The sequence below is a fragment of the Hemiscyllium ocellatum genome, chromosome 16 (genome assembly GCF_020745735.1).
Source record: "Hemiscyllium ocellatum isolate sHemOce1 chromosome 16, sHemOce1.pat.X.cur, whole genome shotgun sequence".
Classification (NCBI taxonomy): Eukaryota; Metazoa; Chordata; class Chondrichthyes; order Orectolobiformes; family Hemiscylliidae; genus Hemiscyllium; species Hemiscyllium ocellatum.
Window position 1 is genome coordinate 30,848,269 of NC_083416.1, and position 17,947 is coordinate 30,866,215.

Below are 17,947 nucleotides of genomic sequence, written 5' to 3' on the forward strand. Positions count from 1 at the left end.
GTGATGAATTGTCCACTTCTGTTCTTCTTTCATAGGTTTGTATTTAGAAATTACATGTTCGATCGATCAATCCATAAATAGCCTCCCATAATACTGCAGACCCACTGAATCCACCAATATCATAAAATAATTTTGACACGTTATGAAAATGGACTTTACAGGACTGTCATGTTTAACATATTTTAACCAACTTAATTTGAAACAGACCCTGATTCTGAAGGGATGACAATGTCACATTAGAAACTGCCATCTTTAGACATGTTCATATAATTTGCTTAAAATGGTCGAAAAACAGAAACTGAAATCTATGGAAATATTATGTGACAATATTTATATTTTTATCTGAAACTTATATAAAAAAAGACAGTGAATTTTCAATACAAGGAGAGAGACAAAGCAGCCACTTTTGGGCAGTGAAAACATAGTGTCTGCTATGTGCAAAAGCAGAGGAGGACTGCTTTCTGTTAATAATCAAGCACAATACTTAAACTGAATTAAACACAACAGTGGGAACTTTTGAAGGTTTAAGGAACATGAGTTTCTGAGTTAAGGTGGACCTTGCTAGTGAAAGTCATATCTGGAGGACATGAATTAAGTTTAACAATTTTTTGATGATTTCTGGAAATGACTTATCATGGCAAGACGAAGTGAACTTGTTGGAGCGAATTGCAAAGTGACAGTTCCTATAAGGCTATATATGTTTAAGAAATGTGGGGCAAGACGTAGCTCAGTTGTGTTGGTTAGCTAATGAGAAAGCACATTTTCTTTAGTTTGTTATATTAACTGCCCGCTAATTAATAGTTGATCTAATGATTTGAGTTTGTTTGTAAAATCTTAAATTGTGAGTCGACTTTCAGTTGCTACAGAATTTGTTTCTTTTGAAATTTTCGTGCATTGCTGCAGATTCCCACACCCAAAATGGTAGCATAACCTTCCTTGATCCAGCATCTTGAATATGTTAGCTATGTATTGTACTTCAACCACGAATAAAACTTATGCATATCAGAATATTTTGTAAGACTATCTTTTGTGTGCACACATTTCCTGCCATTTAGTCGATGTAGTCATGATGGAAGTGCACGTACTTATAAAAACACATTCATTTATTTTCATGGCCATATCACAATTTAGTACTAACTGAACTCAGTTATATTGATCTAAACTACAGAATTTGGCTTCAGAATGAAAATATTAAGCCAACTCTCTACTAAAAGTTTTATTTAAATACATAATTTTCAGAAGAAAAATAATAGTGTTCAATTTGATGGAAGAAATGAGAAGTAATCTTTTATTTATCAACTCAAGAATTTATCCACAGAACAGTAACGTCCTTCGTGTGAAATTTGATACTTCCATTTTAATTTGCTGTTCCATGTTGACAATGTTGCCATAGTTCCTTTTCACTGTCATCTAGATGAAGATAGGTATGAAAACAAGTATTCAGAATTAATATGAAATCTGATAATGCTGACAAGAAACACATATTGTAAAAAATCCTAACAGCAATGAATAACATTGATTTTTAAGAGGTTTGTGATCAGAATTACTGAATTTGGGCAGTAAATGATTTGTATTGAATTTAAGAAGCAGTAGTTTAGATATGATGCTTTGGTTAACTATATAAATAATTTGGAGATGCCGGTGTTGGACTGGGGTGTACACAGTTAAAAATGAAACAACACCAGGTTATAGTCCAACAGGTTTAATTGGAAGCACACTAGCTTTCGGAGCGGCACTCCTTCATCAGATGATTCAATCATTTGATGAAGGAGCAGCGCTCCGAAAGCTAGTGCTTCCAATTAAACCTGTTGGACTATAACCTGGTGTTGTGTGATTTTTAAGTATGTATAAATAAAGTATACAACCATGTGAGTTAGGAATGTTTCACTGATACCAGAGTACACACAGGTTGTTGGCACAGAGTGTGTAGGTTGTGATCCTGTTTTCAAGGTGACGCATTAGGGAGTTCTTCCTTGAGTCTTCCTCCTTTCTTATCCATCTTCCATTTTGAGAAGACAGATCTCTGAGAACACCCGATGAGATCTGCCTGATGAGGGTTGCTTCATGATTATTAATATTCAATTATATTAAAAGTATTTATATTATTAAGCTGGTGAGTGTTTAAAAGAGATTTACCAGGTTGTTGCTGGGAATGCAGGATTTGAGTTAAAAGGAGAGGCTGAATAAGCTGGGGCTATTTTCACTGGATTTTAGGAAGTTGAGAAGTCTCCTTATAGAGGCATATAAAATCGTGAGGGGTGATTTAGATAAGGTGAATGGCAGGTGTGTTTTTCCTAGTGTGGGGAATTTCAAGACTAGGTGGCATATCTTTAAGCTAAGACGAGTAAGATTTTAAAAAGCCATGAGGGGCATTTTCTTTACAGAGAATGGTTCATGTGTGGAATTAACATCCAGAGGAAGTGGTAGATGTGGGTACAATTACAACATTTAAAAAATATTTAGATATGTAAATGAATAGAAAGGTTTGGAGGGATATAGGCCAAGCAGAGGCAGGTGGGACTAGTTTAATTTTGGATTATGGTGGGCATGGGCTGGTTGGACCAAAGTGTCGAGGAGAAAGTGAGGTCTGCAGATGCTGGAGATCAGAGCTGAAAATGTGTTGCTGAAAAAGCACAGCAGGTCAGGCAGCATCCAGGGAACAGGAGATTCGACGTTTCGGGCATAAGCCCTTCTTTCCTGAAGAAGGGCTTATGCCCGAAACGTCGAATCTCCTGTTCCCTGGATGCTGCCTGACCTGCTGCGCTTTTTGGACCAAAGTGTCTGCTTCTGTGCTGAATGACTCTATACTCTACAACTCTATTACTGCTAGGAGAAAGTGAGGACTGCAGATGCTGGAGATCAGGGTTGAAGAGTGTGGTACTGAAGAGTTTATGCAAAAAAGGTTGACTCTCCTGTTCCTTGGATGCTACCTGACCGGCTGTGCTTTTCCAGCCTCAACTCTATTACTGCTGCCTGCAAGGACTGCCTGATGAGGATGCACCTTCTCCTCCAATTCCTGAACACTTGCTGTTATATCTTATTCCTAAAGGCATCCAACTTATGTGTCGCCAGTCAATTGTCTGAACCCATACAACCAATGATTATGGGCAGCTGCTCATTATGCCAGATTGACTATTGTCCCCTTGCCCACCTTCATCTGAGGTTAGTCTGCCATCGGTCAAGGAACAAATACTTCTTGTCTTCTAAAACAATACATTGAGAATAGAGTATAGTTGGCACCATATACTAGATAAATGACTCTAGTTCAATGGGCATGACCTCAGTGCTTCTTGTAATGTTTCCTTTTTATTTTCATAAGCTGGAGAATTGGAAAATTCATTACTACTATAATATCTGTTAATTAAAGTCTTACACTAAACAGTAAATATAAGGAAAATTCCGTTTTTAAGGAATTTCAACATCCAACAAATAGGACATCATTTCAAATGTCAGAGACACATTGAGGGGCCAAATGATTTAATTCTACTTTTATTTATAATAAAGTATTCAGTTTAATCAGAAGGCACATATCTTATGTAATTTATGTTTTTTTTTCTATCACTTAATCTTTCGGTTATGATGGTGCTGCAGAAAGAAAGCTAAGAGTCATGTGCAGGCAGAGAACTTCACTAACCTGTAGTTATTCAGACGGTGTCCAAGGAAAACAAAAATCAAAGTATCATTGCATTTTAAAGGATTAAGCTTTGGATCCCATAAAGTTGGAAATGGTTTTGGGGATTTCCAAAAATCATGCTATTGAATCAGAATTTTGAATTTCTTTTAGAAATGCTTACAAACTTGCTGAGTGCAGGAAGAGAGTTGGCTTATGTTTGAGTTATACAGTCATTGAGTCATACAGCTTGGAAATAGACCCTTTGATCCAACTCGTCCAAAGTGACCATTTTTGCAAAACTAAATTTGTCCCACCCACCTGCAATCAGTCCATATTGCACTAAACATTTCTTATTCATGTACTTATTCGAATAGCTTTTAAATGTTGTAACTGTACCTGAGTAGTTCTCCCACCTGCAGAGTAAATGCAGGACAAAATAGTCAGACTGAGGTCACTATGTAATGGGGTACTGTGGTACAAAAGGGAAGTGGGAGCTGCAAGTGGGAAGCAGCAGCAGCTTTGGGCTGGGAGAAAGGAGAGAGATGAGCAAATGTTGTAAAGGTATTTGTTTTTTAAAAAAAATCATGCTGAAGTCTCAACTTATCCAGCCAATGGTTAATATTGGTTCATTGTAAAAGGTTTTCCCAAAGATAGGTTTCCTGAAGGTCTCGTCCACATCCACAACTGCCTGAAATAATAGTGGCAGATAAGGCAAACCAACAGGTTTGAATGCAGCATCTCACATGGTTGGGCATTTGCTAATATCCTGGAAACTGAGAAATCACTCATCCGTCTACGACAGTATTAGACATGTATAAATTGCAGCCCTGCTTGGGGAGGCATGATGGCTCAGTGATTAGCGCTGCTGCCTCACAGCACCCAGGACCAGGGTTCAATTCCACCCTCGGATGACTGTCTGTGTGAAGTTTGAATGTTCTCCCCATGCCTGTCTGGGTTTACACCGGGTGCTCCAGTTTCCTCCCACAGTCCAAAGGTGTGTGGGTAAGGTGGGTTGGCCATGCTTAAATTGTCCATAGTGTCCAGTGATGTGTAGGTTAGGTGGTTTAGCCATGGGAAATGTGGGGTATTGGTAGCAAGTCGGGTTGAGATGCTCTTTGGAGAGTGGGTGCAGACTCAAGGAGCTGAATGGCTTCTTTCCATGCTGTCGGGATTTTATGATTCTGACTACAGTAGCTGAACATTGATACAAAGATGTTTCTACTTCCCATCATGATGAAGCCAAACTTTAACTTAAAATGACATACAAAAGAAAAGCCATTCAGCCATCTCAACCTGTTGCTCTCAAAGTTTCTCGCAGTAGCAGCCTCCCCCTACAATACCTATTCCATTGAAATCGATTTTAGTGCAGAGCAGCACACTACCATCAGTTCTAAATCTGTCCATCACTGAAACAAAACTCTGTCTCTCATTTTACCTGCAGTTCACTTTCTCATGAATTTCTAAATTTATGCATCTATCAGGTAAAGTTGTTTCACTGAGGACAAGCCCAGGTTGCTCCATATTGATGTGATGTGATGTGGAGGTTAGCCTGTTATTCTCCTCCAGGGCTTGTGTCTTGGGACCTTAAATAGACCATACTCAAGGTTTGGTCTTGAATGCTTCATATTCCTAATCATCATTTTAATAGCTCCTGCTGGATGATGCAAACTAACGTAGACCAGTTTCAAGCTGTCATGTCAGGGTCACCATAGACAGGCTAAGGAGAATTTTGTTTCTCACGTACCACAGTAAAGCCTTTCAGAAAATCACAAGGTAAGAAAGCTTGTAAACATGGAGATGCCTATTGAGGGGTAAAATATTCTGACACATACTTTGTTAAAATATTTGACAACTTCAAATTTCAATATGAGTTGCTATAGGTTAATGCTTTTACTGTGATGACTAGTTATGGAGCTCTGCTTTGAAAAGGAAAGTTTGCTATTACAATGGCAATAATTTTGTAAGTGTTGAGGTGCATTCAAGTATTTTTCCAATTGGGAATCAGACAATACATTCAAATCTGAAGAAAATTGTGCTTACCAAATCTGAAGTGGTTTAAATATCCACATTACTTCCACCTCCCCCACCACAAGATTAGAGCAATGTCCAGCAGATTAAAAGCTATTGAACCATGTATCAGCAGAGGACTATTTTTACTTTTGACATTAAGAAATTATTTAAACGATTTTACATATTTGTAGTCTGTAATAAATGTATAACATTATGTCTTCTGTCTTAGGAGGAGGGAGGGTCAACATCTACCTTTTAAGGCAGATGTGGATAAATTGCTGTTAGCCAGGGAATTAAAGGCTATTCGGGCTAGCTGTGAATGTGGAAATCAAAACATGGACAGATAAGTCATGATCTTCTGGAATAACAGAGGCTAAAAGGCTTTCTTCAGTTCTTATATGTTGATAAAATGTTTCTATTAAGAACTTCTTCACCCTCTTAAAATACCTGTCCAATTAACCCATTGTTCTGACTTGGAAACGTATCACTGATCCTTCACTTTTAGTGGATCTAAAGCCTGGAACTCTCTTCCTAACATCATTACGGATATACATATACCTATATGATGTAGGAGTAAACGTACATCCATACCTATACTTCATGGTTAGCAATGGTGCAAGAAGACAGGCCGCACGGTGGCACAGTGGTTAGCACTGCTGTCTCACAGCGCCTGAGACCTGGGTTCAATTCCCGACTCAGGCGACTGACTGTGTGGAGTTTGCACGTTCTCCCCGTGTCTGCGTGGGTTTCCTCTGGGTGCTCCGGTTTCCTCCCACAGTCCAAAGATGTGCGGGTCAGGTGAATTGGCCATGCTAAATTGTCCGTAGTGTTAGGTAAGAGGTAAATGTAGGGGTATGGGTGGGTTGCGCTTCGGCGGGTCGTTGTGGACTTGTTGGGCCGAAGGGCCTGTTTCCACACTGTAAATAAACTAAAAAAAAAGACGGTTCCTCATCACGTTTGTTGATGTGAACTGATAACATGTGCATGCACGCACATATGCATCTATTTTAGTTAGGATGTTCATGTTTTTTCCATACTTATTCATGGGATGTGAGTTTCGCTGGCTAACACTTATTTCTCATCCCTCATTGCTCCTCAGAACATGATCGTGATTGTTTACTTGAACTGCTGCAATTCATGGGTGGTAGGTACACCCATTGTGTTGACGGGAAGGGAGTTCCTGCATTTTGATCAGGCAAGAGTGAAGGGATGGCAATATAGTTTCAAATCAGAATGATATGTGACATGGAGGGGAACTTGTAGATAGTGATGTTCACATACATCTGCTGCTCTTATCTTCTAGGTAATAGAGATTGTGGGTTTGGACAGTGCTGTCAAAGGAGGCTTCGTAGGTTAATGAAGTGCACCTTATAGATAGTACCAATTGCTATGTGTGTTGTTGGTGAAGGGAGTGATTTTTGATGGTGGTGGATGGAATTCCAATCAAGCAGATTGGCAAAGGAATTTTAACATTTTTCCAGATTCATCCAGTGTATTTTGCCACCTTACTGTAATTAGATGTGACATATCTTCCACTGTCGGTGTCCTTAAAATATGAACAGGAAGAATGTTACCTTCCACAATTAAGTGAAATGATTAATGAATTGTTTCAGTTTATGTACCTTGGATTTGTCAGTCTATTCCTAACCTAATCAACAATGTGGAGATTAACAGTAGCCAGAGCTAAACTTCTATAAAAATATTGGATCGTTGTGTTCATTTCAAAATTTCAATTGACTTTTGCTTTTATTAGACTTAATTGTATTGAATATTTCAGTCAAACATTTGTTTACTTGCAAGGATGAAGATCAATGTGTCCTTAAAGCCTTAAGTTTGTTTACTTGATGTAGAAAGTTTGCATTGGAGACTTGATGAAGAACAAACTCATCTCACACACAGCAAACATTTCACTGTGTGAGGGCTACAGTGTCTGATTGGAAGCAACAGTAAAATACCCACTTAATCCCCACGTTATCAGAGAGCATATTTTGATCATGTTTCTTGTTGTTATTGAAATCATATAAAACAGAACTTACACGCTGCTAGTACAATACTAAATTAATAATTAACTAATTATTTAACATATGCAAGAATATTTAATTGTTAAATATGAGTATCTGCACTTCTAATAGATTAATTTTTACATCAGGTATGCTGCAAATAAGATTTTATGATAATGAATTGGTTACAGCATATTCAGTGGCGCCTATGCAGACTTTGTTTGGTATAGTAATCCTACTCTCCTGTTCTTATTCTTTTTCCCTATAGCTTTTACCATTCAGATCTTTATATAAATTCCTTTCTGACTGAGCATTCCAGATTGTAAATGCTATAAATAAAGGAGTTTTCCTTAGGTTGGCCTTGATGTTCTTTTGTCAATTACTTTACAGTTTGCACTTTACAGCAGTCTGTATTACTCCATGGTGTTGAGCCTTAATTTCAAAACTCCTTTCAATTTGCTCTTCTCTCAGAAGCACAACTTCAGCTTCTCTAACCTAACCTGTAAATAAAGCCCTTATAGTCTTGGGACCATTAATGCAAAACTGTTATGTAACCTCTCTAAAGTTTTAGCGTAATTCCTAAAGAACAGTGTTTAGAATTGCACATTAGAATTATCTAATGGAATGAGAATGATCCTGCTGACACTAATGTAGTGTTTTCTAAAAGTTCAGCAGAACGTATTTCTTTTTGTTCCCCGTGTTCCTATCTATTAAGCCTAGGATCCTGTATAGTCATTGAGCTACTCTGTCCCCACAATCTGCTGCAGATGCCGTGATTATGTCTGATAATCTCAACAGATTATGTCTGATGTGCCAATATTCATGCTAGCTCCAGCAACACAAAAACAAGATGAAGGAAATATAATACTGAAATTCTGTAAAATGTGATCTGAACACACAGATGTTTCAAGGATCATGACGAAGGGGATCTTTATTCCACTGGTATCATTATTAGTATGAAGAAAAATTACGTTTAAACAGGAAAAACACTATGTACAAGGAATCAGGCCTATGGTTTACAACTGGATGACTCCAACTTTTGCCTGTCTTATTCTGATGAACCCTCCTTGCCCTAGAAGCACCCCCTCCTCCAGAAAGGTGGGTTTGACTACCCCAGCTGCCACGCTTTTGTCTATTGTCACCTCATTACCTACTGCTGGAGGTTTCAACAAACATATTCCTTCATGGGATTTTCTGTCTTGACATGTCCACGTAGCATCCAATGACCATTTGCTGAAGAGTTGCATAGTCAGCAGGTTAAATTAGGCTATGATATTTAGAATGTTTGTGTCAAAAATGTTGCTAAAAATGGATTTGGACAAATGGTAAGGGTTGAGGTAATACTCAACATTTGTTCAATTGAGCCTTCTCAATCTCTCATCTCTACCATTGTCGACCAAGGGATCCAGACTCTGCAGCAGATCATCCGTCGTGGGGTGTGGGTCAGCCAGGTCTCCAGGAGTCACATGATCAGTGGCACTTGTTGTTTCAGGTTCTGCCTCCCAGCAGATCACGCCAGTGTCATTTTCCAGGGCAGAAATAAGTCTCCACCATCCCTGCTCTCACGGGATAGACACCCTGAATTGACAACTCACAGGGCACTCCTGCATTCCTTGTTGCTGTTTTGATTCCATTGCTCTTTAGCTATCAGGCACCAATATTTCAGGTTCTACAATACCTCAAAGTAAGCGTTTTGCTTCCAACTAATAAATCAAGCAAAGTCTGTCTGTGAACCATTTTCTGATGATGCCATGTAGCTATCAGTTCAACAACATAACTCTGGCCACCTATATCCAGTCACTTAGAGTCTTACAGTCATACAGCATGGAAACAGAGCCTTCAGTCCAACTTGTCTATGCCATACAAGTTTCTAAAATTAAACTAGTCCCGCCTGCCTGAGTTTGGCCCATACATCTCTAAACCTTTCCTATAAATATAATTATCCAAATGTCTTTTAAATGTTGCAACTGAACCTGCACCAATCACTTCCTTTGGCAGTTCATTCCACAAATGAACAACCTCATATGTGAAGAAGGTACCTCTCAAGTCCCTTTTAATTCTCTCTTCTAACCTTAAAAATGTGATTTAGTTTTGAACTCCTCTACACTGGGGATTGCTATTCACCTTATTATATTTTAATCTTCCATAAATTCATTCCTCAACCTCCTATGCTCCAGTGAAAAAAATCCAACCTACCTTCAAAACTCAAACCCTCAAGTCCTGGCATCAACCTGGTTAAACTTTTCTGAACCCTCTCCAATTTAATAATATCCTTCCTATAGCAGGACAAATAAAAACGTACTCAGCATTCCAAAAGAGGCCTCACCAACATCATGTATAAGCTCAACATGACAGCCCAACTCCTATATTCAATGCTCTAATCAAGTGAAAGCAAGTGTGCTAAATCCCTTCCTAACCACCATGTCCATTTGTGATGCAATTTTCAAAACAACTATGTTGCTGAACCCTCAGTTCACTCCATTCTACAGCTATAATTCCCAGGCTTCTCCTTAGAGCCTTTCTTAAATAAAGGCACAACATTAGCTAACCTGTAGTCCTCCAGCACCTGAACCACTTCTGCTTGGAGTCTAGCAACAAGTCACATTCACCACTAAAGGTATTAAAACACAATTTCATGTTTGATCCTCAAAATTCAGACTGAGCAGCCATGACTGTGGCTGCCACATTCCTCCTCTTTAGTAGAGTCTGCTTCAACTTACAATAGTCAATGGTCTTCCTTGACCCCTGATCCACACAATACACAGCAATTCATCAGCCTCCAAATGTTTCTTATCATCAACCAAGCTGAGAGATCATATCTTGGCTTTGAGGTAGAATTAGTAGACATGGGCAGTCAGGCATCCTGTGGATTTTCAATGTTACTTTAGCACAGATAGACAGTCAGGATGTTTAAAAGGTGTTTTAGTGTAGAAGGGAGAATAGGAAGTTTGTAGCTCTGGAAAACAGTGAAGCACACATGTAAAAGGGGGTGGTGAATTTGTTGGTGTCTGACATTGCTCTAGATCAATGTCAACAACATATGGCAGCGTGTTCAATGGCAAGCACATAGTATGTGCTAGAAGGAAATGACGTCCTGTATAAGCCAAAGGGGAGGTCTCTAATTGATGAAGTGGACTCCAGTCAGTCAGGGTATACTGTCATGTTCAGCCCAGGACCAGACTAATTCAGTCTGGGGGGCAGGTGGGGCTGGTATTTCACTGCGGTCAACCTGACAGCTAGGGTCTGGTGGAAGAGCAGGATCACTGCTGTTGCAGTCCGAGTATTGGGCGATAGATGGTACTGGAAGTCAAGTCAAAGCAGTCCAAGCATTTATTTGTTTGCCTATTGGGATGCTGTTACTAAATCAGTCAAGGAGTGGCAATGGTCATTTGGGGCTGGTCTGCCAAGTCAGTTAGGCTGATGGGTTATGGTTAGTTACAGGGGCATGGATCACGAATATCCTAGGACTTGTCAGAAATCAGTTCTTATGGTCAGCAATGATGCATGTAGCTCAAGTCTGCAGATTAGCCTCATTATATTGGTTCACTGAGGATGTTAATCTGGAAATCAAACTTGTTCACACAATCTAATTCAGACCTGCACTTGTGAGGATGCTGAGGGGTTTTGATGGCAAGGCAATACTATGGCAACAGTCCCACTGCAGCAGATGTTAGATTTTCTATTTTTATAAATATGGAATTAAAAATCTAACCTTGATTAAAAATCAATTGTTTCCTCTTATATGAACCTGTTGGATGTCTTTTAGGAAAAGAAACCTGCTTTCCTTACCTGTTCTGGTCTACATGTGACTCCAGTTCCACACCAATGTGATTGACTCTAAAGAAACTCTGAAATGGTCCTGCAGGAACTCAATCTATTTTACTCCTTGTGGAGAAAAAGACCTGCTGTCACATGAAGGATACCTGTGTTGGTGTATGGCATGATCATTTTGCTGAAAAAGATAGATTTCAAACAGATCTAGCAACTCAAACATTGGTGAGGTGCTGAACAGCAGTAGAGAAGTGCTTGACTACAATTTGCAACCTTGTAGTCTAGTATATCCACCAGTCCACCATTACCGCCAAGCTGGGGGATCAACCCAAGTTAAAGAAAAAGTGCGGAGGACAGGCTTGGAACAGTATCTTGACTCAAAATGAACTGTCAACCTGATGAAGGACTACTTGGATACCTAATGCTGCAGCAGCAAATGATAAACAAATCTAAGCAATTCTGCAACCATCAGCTCAGATCTAATTAGAAAGTGCTGGAGAAACTCATCTGCTTGACTTTCAATTTTGTAGAGTCATAACTTGTTAACTGTTTCTCTTTCCACAGATGTTTCAGACTGACTGAGTCCCTCCAAACATTTTCTATTTGTATTTCCCATTTCCAGCATCTGCAATATTTTGCTTTCATACAGATCAGAGTGAAGCTCTGCAGTGCTACCCAATCTAGTCATGAAATACCACAATCAATTAAACAATTCATTGATGGAGGAGGATCCATAAATCTCCCCATTCTCAAGGTGTGAGAGCTTAGTACATGAATACAAAAGCAAGATGGAAGCATTGGCAACGTTTGTGGAAATGCAGAATGTGACAATACATCTAGGTTTTTGAGGTCTTCAGCATCACAGATGCCAGTCAGTAGAATATTTGATGCTCATCACATGATGTCAAGAAATGGCTGAATATACTGGACACTGCAAAGGCTATAGCTCTTGACAACATTCCAGCGAAACTACTGAAGACCTGTGTTCCTGTACTCTGCTACATTCCCAGTATAGCTACAACACCAGCATCTACTCAAAAACATGGTAAATTACTGAGAGAAGTCCTATCCATAAAATCCAAAGCAAATCCAATCTGGCCAATTGCTACCCTATTAGACTTACACTCTTTCACCAGCAAAGTGATGGAAATCACTTGACTTCACCTGACAATGGAGCAGTAAAATAAACCTGTTGGACTATAGCCTAGTGTCATTTGACTTCTGACCTTGTCCACCCCAGTCCAACACTGGCACCCCTACAACATAGCAATTGATTTGGAAGTATTTAATTTGTACAGTCAAACTAAGGATCTAAATTTGTCTGACAGCTGTTGGAAACTCTTACTATTTCTGCTCATACATTCTTAGAATTTGGGTGTCACTGGGATTACAAAGGGCAGCACAGTGGTTAACACTGCTGCTTCACAGTGCCAGAGGTCTGGGTTTGAATTTACCCTTGGATGACTGTCAGAGTGGAGTTTGCACATTCTCCCCATGTCAGTGTGGGTTTCCTCCGGGCACTCTAGTTTCTTCACACAGTCCAAACGTGTGCAGGTTAGGTGGATCGCCATGTTAAATTGTCCACAGTATCCAGGGACGTGTAGATCGGGTGGATTAGCCACAGGAAATGCAGGGTATGGGTGGATTGCTTTTCGGAAGGTCATGTGGACTCAAAGGGACAAATGGTCTGATTCCATGCTGTCGGGATTCTACAATTCTAAGAAGCTCCCTTCAGAAAATGGTTGTGTTTTAGGAAGGCTAGATTTGTTGATGCGCCATTGCATAGGCCAGTTGAGAGTCAACAATGAAGCTGTGGTACTCAAAGCAACTTCAGGCTATACTGGAAAAGGATGCCAGCTTTCCTTTCTGAAAGAACATTACTTAAACAGTTCTGAAGAGGGGTCATTGCATTTGAAATGTTCATGCTGTTTACTCATCAAAAATACTGCCAGATCTGCTGGGTTTCTCCAGCAAGTTCTATTTTTGTTTGCTACAGATCTCTAGCACCCACAGTTCTTTGTTTCATTTCAACATTTTCATGACAACCAACTATCATTTCATTTACTTGAACCAACTTTATTATTTTGAAATTTAATATTATCCCTCCTAAAGACTAAGATAGATATAATGGTAAATTTAACATTGGGAATATATTTGAGTGGCTTGAACATTGGCTAACTGGTAAAAGTAAGAGTGATTCTATGAGATATCCCTTGTTAATGAATTCATATGAACATCTAATGGGAAAATGGTGTTTACAATGGTGCATGCTTTAGTCTGAAATTCAATTATATGAAACTGATGGTTTGATTGTTCACCTTTTCGAGAAGAAAACTTATGTTGCGCAGCCCTTGCTGGAAGCCATTTATCCAGTAGACTAAAAAATATTTTTTGAACAGTCCTTTATTTCTTTGAACTCTATACAATCATCTGAGAATAACTAGGAGAAAGTGAAGACTGCAGATGCTGAAGACCAGAGTTGAAAAATATGGTGCTGGAAAAACACAGCAGGCCAGGCAGCATCCGAGGAGCAGGAGAATCGATGTTTCGGGCATAAGCCCTTCTTCAGGAATTCCTGAAGAAGGGGTCATGCCCGAAACATCGATTCTCCTGCTCCTCGGATGCTGCCTGGCCTGCTGTGTTTTTCCAGCACCACATTTTTCAGCATACAATCATCTGAACCAATTAATCTACTTCTTATTAGGAGACTGTATGGACTAAAATGTACCTAGCTTGCCAATTGGGTGATCAGCCAATTCAGCAGTGCAAATGGGGATTTGTTTCTGAACCCATCTCCCTTTTGGTGGCTGCTTAGGAGACTTGAGAATGAAGCCTGTCGCCCATTTTATCCAAGTGTGGAGTCTAACCAGTCTACCTTAGTACCTAATTCTGCTGAGTTTGAGGGATTTAGATGTTGCATCTTTAATTAAATGTATACGATGCAATTTATCTATCTGATCTTAGCTGTGCTGTTGTAATCTTAACTTTTTGAGATTTATTTTTAACTTAAATGTCACATTTTCCATTCAATTATTCTGCAATCCTCCTGTAAAATGAAACCAGAAAGCCCATAATTTGGTTATGAAAGGTCAGACCTGATCATTAATTCTGTTTTCCTTTTATTTTCACTGGGGCTGACTGACCTGCAGTTTATTCTGTTTTAATTGCAGATTTCCAGCATCTGCATCACTTTACTATTATTTTATTACATTATCTACTTTGACAGTTTATGTAATTTATTTTTATTTATGACTGTATGAGGACTCACTGCTCACGCAGATTTGGAAAACATCTGTCTTTGATTGTGATATTTTCCATTGTCTCTTCTCATTCTTAGATGCTGTCACCACTGGTGTCATGCCAACAGGTTGAGATACATTAGGATTTTCTTACTGTGTGATATGCTGCAATTTCATTTAAGTCCTCACATTTGATAGCACAGTGGTTAAGAAGCATCATAATTCTTAATCGATAGTTTATTATTTGGAAACATAAGGCTAAGTTAACTAAGTGACTTTTTTTGAAATGTACTTCATGTAACTTTTCACTTGAGATGTTCTTAATTTCATTAAAAAGCACATTTTGCAGTATTTTTAACATAAAATTAAGCCCCAAGACCCTTAATAGGAGTATTCCTACATAAAATATAATACTAAGCCATATTAAGATAAATTAGGTCTGATTACTAAAATCCCCAAGTTATATTTTAAATAAGGAAAACGGGGATGCAACTTGTAGGCGGTCATTCCAGAGCTTAGTCTTTTGACAATTGAAGACAAAGCCACCAAAGTGAGCAATTGAAATTGGGGATGTTCAGAAGGCCAAAATTAAAGGAGCACAGTATCTCAGAATTTTGTGGGAGTTGAACTTATAAAGATATGTTAGGGAAAGGCAATGGAGTGATTTGAAAATAAGGATGAGAATTTTAAAATCAGAACCTGTGCTCTCATCAAACGAAGTAGATCAATGTGCACAGGAATGATTTATATATGGGATTTGATGCAAGAAATGAACCAGGAATATTTTGGATGGCCTTACAGGTTTGCAGAAAATTGATCAGCTGGGAGTACATTGGAATGGGCAAGTCTAGAAGTAAACAAGGTATGAATAAATATTTCTGCAGCAGATTAGCTGATGCAAGGTCAGCCAGTTTTATGGAGGTGAAAGCCGGTGGCAGTGTTATGGTGCCAACATGAGGTCAGAAACTCCTCTTGGCAACACATGTGACAATATGGCTGTGAACAGATTGGTTTAGTTTCAAAGTGTGGCCATGGAGAGGGATCAAAGAACAACAATAAGAATGTAGAAGAAGTTTAATTGTCTACCACACTAAAAACAAAATCACAGGAATAAATTGTAGTATTGCTATTTGCAATACAAGTTACAATGTATGTTTAGTATACCATGATTTAATGTTTGGTTCTCTGTGTTAACTTCCAATCCTAATAGTCGACAGTGTATTACATTTATTGATTCTTGAAAATACACCGTGTAGTGTGTTGTGTTATAAAACACCTTACAATGTTAATTTATTGTGCAATGGCAAATTGTTTATGAAGAAGAGGAGATTGGTACTCACCAAATTGATTAGTTACAGAATAGCAGATAAATACATTTGAGAATTTAGTGACTGCAGCTATCCATTTAAAAAAAAACTATGCCTGCACAGTAAATTGATTAATTTAACAAAATGCTTTTGGTTTCTGTATTTTCAGCATCAGTTCCACACTGCACGTCAGTTTTCCAGCATTATAATTCATTCAAACCTAATGATTTACATTTGTATTGACAATAATCTGCAACATGTAACTTCGTTCTTTTAATGGACATTAATAACATCATTTTATAATAAAGTACTTCTGAAAAAAAATCACAGTCAGCTTCACATGCTTCATATTTCTCATATTTTCCACATTTTAACTTGTTCCAATATGAAATCTGGATGATTCTTTGTGTTGTTCTACTTAGTACATAAAGAAGACAAATTAATTGGATTTTCACATTCTTTTTTTTCTCTACTTATATTGGAATGCTCAAGTGGTGTATGTGTTGCTTAACGTAACAGATTATTTAGTTTTGTAGATATTTCCTACTCTACTCATCTAACTTACTAAATACAGGAAACCTTTATAATTTTATTGGTAGATGTATCCTCCTCAATATAATTGACTGATCAAGTGACCACAGAAAGAGAGAAACACGTGCTTTAGCCAAATAAGGCTAACTCAAGTATCCTTAAAAAAATGACGAAAGGACCTGATTCCAAGATTCCTGCCCTAATTCCTATTTCTGGCACTTTTTGCTAGTGCAGGATAAGGTGGGAGTGGGGAAGTATTGTCCATTCCAGATTCTTTGGAGGGGGGTGGACAGTTCAAATGCGATGTACAATATTTATGAAGCTTAAACCATTCAATAAATTAACATGGTTCGTGACAACTCTGAGGAATTTGGATCACAGGAAATTCACTCAGAGGGGAACTGAAAAAACAGCCACTTGTTCCTGAAATTCATTTATTGACAGACATTTGCTTTGAAACACAACAGAAAGTATCCATTCCATCAGTTGTTAATTATCTCAAGTTGAATTTAGACAATATGTTTTGAGCCTAAAGCGAATACGTGGTGTAGTTTTAAAAACTCCTGTAATATTCATCTTGAAAGAATGCTGTGTACACAGTTTATCAATTTTGCAAGGATATTAAAGGATTATATGTCTTTGACATGGTTATTAAGTCAATGTTTGTTCAACTTTACAACTCAATGCCGACTTGGAAGATTGATTTTTTTTTCCCTTTGATCTGGACGTATTTTTGTCAGTGTGAAGTGTACTTGACTGACAGTTCAATTAGACTAGAATTTTAAATTTTTATGTAAATTTCAAAGCTTCCCATTACTATCACATGGTTTGGTCGTGTCTATAGTGGGCACTGAATAAATATATATGGAGTGTATATGGGGGTTAGCAGAATGCATAAGGAATAAGGAGTGGGAATGTGAGCAAGTTGGGTGTTAAGGTGAGTAGACAGCAAAGAGTTGAGAGTCTGACATTCAACATTATAAGTAGGACAATATCCCAATAAATGCAGGCAGATCTTCTGTCTTACTGTCCTCACTACCAACCTGATTAAAGAGGTAGCTGGAGTGTCTTAAAGAAGGAAATTAGGGTAATAAAGACAACAGGAGGAGTAAAAACAATTCCAGAGCTTGCAGCTAAGATGACTGAAGGCATGTGCACTTATTAAAATTAGGAATGTTCAAAAGTTCAAAAGTAGATAAGTGCAGATATTTCAGGGAGCTGTCAGGCTGAAGATGGTTACAGAGATATGATGGTATGAGGTCATGAAGAAGGATAAAAGCAAGGAAGAGAATTTCAAATGAGTCTGAGGGTTGGGACTGAGAAAAGGTGGGGGAAGGGGAAATGAGGAAGCTGGAAAAATCTGCATTCATCCCTTGTGGTTGGACGGTTCCTAGCCGGATTATGAGGCACTCTTCCTCCAGGCGTCGTGTTGCCATGGTCTGGCGATGGAGGAGGCCAAGGACCTGCATGTCATTG

The 17,947-nt window shown here is 38.6% G+C and overlaps 1 long non-coding RNA gene across 2 annotated transcripts in view; it reads right to left on the bottom strand.

Annotated features, from left to right (window-relative positions):
- Positions 1–1,328: 1,328 nt before the first annotated feature.
- LOC132823179 (uncharacterized) overlaps positions 1,329–17,947 on the bottom strand; it is a 74,162-nt gene continuing 57,543 nt past the window's right edge. For both annotated transcript variants that reach the window (XR_009645510.1, XR_009645509.1), the window contains exon 4: positions 1,329–1,410. This is a non-coding gene — a long non-coding RNA (uncharacterized LOC132823179). The remainder of the gene's footprint in view (positions 1,411–17,947) is intronic.